Source organism: Penaeus monodon, chromosome 18, assembly GCF_015228065.2.
Source record: "Penaeus monodon isolate SGIC_2016 chromosome 18, NSTDA_Pmon_1, whole genome shotgun sequence".
NCBI classification, from domain to species: Eukaryota; Metazoa; Arthropoda; class Malacostraca; order Decapoda; family Penaeidae; genus Penaeus; species Penaeus monodon.
The window spans coordinates 6604777-6607276 of record NC_051403.1 but is presented as its reverse complement, the minus strand read 5'-3'; positions in this window follow the sequence as shown (position 1 = coordinate 6607276).

Sequence of the window (2500 nt, the reverse complement as noted above, 5' to 3'; positions counted from 1 at the left end):
TGCTGAGGGTGGTTTGGAATAGCCGGTAGTTAGCGCTGCTGCCAATGTGGAATCGTTGACGCATTTCCACCTGTGTGGGGTGTCATATAGAGTGGCCCGATCTTGGTCCCCTGGGGCAAGCCGAAAGAAAGCTGTAGGAAGGAGAATGTGACGCCCTTGTAAGCGTACGGCCTGGCACTGCCCAGAGAAGAAGTCGGGAAGCCACGCCTCTACATAATCTCGTAGCCCTATTGTAGCGGCCAGGTCAAACGCCCTCCCCAGGTCCACGAACACTGCTGGTACGAATGATATGCGTCTTACAAGGAACTGTAGATATCGCACTGGATGGTGGAAGTTGCTTTAATATTTCCCATACTGTTGTGGTCGATGCTGTCGTGGAAGTTGGCGTATACTCAATCTGTGACAAAGTTTTCGCACACGAAGCTTGGGGGTTGGAATGATAGGCACGGGGTGGGTCTGGTCCAGGCTGGTGGCTAAGGGGGTCTTGGGGGCTGCCCTGGCATATGACGTCTTCTGTCGGTAGATCTGGACTGTTGCAGAGAAGATGGAGGCAAGGGGAACGGAGAGCTCAGGTGCAAATTTATTCAAAGTAGCCATAAGGATAACGATAGAAATAATAGACCTTTTAGCCTGGAGTAAGGACCAGACTATACCCCTGCCCAGAATATACCCGGAATTATTTTAGGCAAGGCTGTTTAGGCTAGGCTTGGCCAGTTTATACCACCGGGTGTAAAATGGGCTAGGGTGGGATATACCCCCTGGGCCAGAATATGCTCCCTCCCATATGCATGTAACCAGCATATACTATATTGCCAGAAGATAATGGCTGGTGTTAATGACGATCAGACATTGATCTCACAACCGCACACATCCCTTGTGCATTAAATTCTACAGGCCCCCTATATTAACCTCAAAATTTAAATATTTATTATGATTAATTGTAATTACAATATTAGTAATGATTATTATTATTATCATTATCATTATCATATCTAGATTTTTTTTTAGATATGGACAGTAACAATTGAACATTCAAACAATATTCAGAACCACAACGAAATGTTCAGAAATGCGTTGCAAATATAAGGCATACATTTGAGACATTCATTAAAGCAACATGTTGCACATTTTTTCTTATATTGTTATTTCTTGGACAACGAAGAAAGACGATGTCAAATATCTGACTTCCTTAGATGGAAAAGTTTTAATGAAATTGTTCTTTCGTCTAAAAATAACAATATAAGATGACCGCATGCTGCTTTAATGAACCCTACACATGCATGCCCTATATTTGCAAAACATTTTTGAGCACTATGGTTTTGAATGTTTGAATATTCGCTTGTCACTGACCTGAATAAAACTTTATTAGCAATATTGCAGATTATTGTTACAATGATATTTTTGTTTTTAATTAATTTACAATACTTGCTATTAATGATAATAATGATAATGATAATGATGATGATAATGATAATAATAATAATAATAAAAATAATAATAATAATAATAATAATAATAAAATAATAATAATAATGATAATGATAATGATTATAATGATAATAAGGATGATAATGATAATGATAATAATATATGATAATTTAATATATCATATAATATGTAATCATTAATATATTTATATTGTAATATATGGTAATCAATAATAAATAATAATTGATGAATGATAATAATAGGTTATATGATAATAATAGGATAATTGATGATGGATTATCATATATCATATCTTATCACATCATCATAATGTTAAGAAATCATTATTATAATATATATTACTACATTATAAATTATATATGATAATATTATACATTATTAGCTTATCATTATAATCATTATGGTAATAAGGTAATTGAGAGATATAATGGTGATGAATGATTATGATATGATGGATGATGATATGATAATGATATGATAATATTGATGATAGTGATGATGATATCATATTATGATTGATATGATATGATCATATAAATGATATGATGAATCTTATGTGATGATGATGATAATGATATATATGTATCAATATACAGATATATGATATGATGAGATGAATGGATGATGGTTGATGATGATGATGATGATGATGATGATGATGATGATGATGATGATGATGATGATGATGATGGTGAGGAACTTTTTCACTCAACTGAATACTTGGCCAGACCTTAGCTACAAAAATATAATGCCGTATTTTCAAAACACTGTAGCCTATAAAGCGTACAAAATAATGGATGACAAAATGTTTCATTAAGTTAGGCCTGTGAATAGATATTTAAATTTTGAGTTTAATATGGTGGCCTGTAAAATTCAGTGCACAATGCACAGAGAATGTCTGCAGTTGTGAGATCAGTGCATGATCGGCATAAACACCAGCCATTGTCTTCAAGCAATGTAGTAATATACATTTTACATACAAAAGGGAATAGGTATATTCTGGCCTAAAGGAATTAATCTTAGCCTAGCCTATTTTATACCCGGGGGGGGG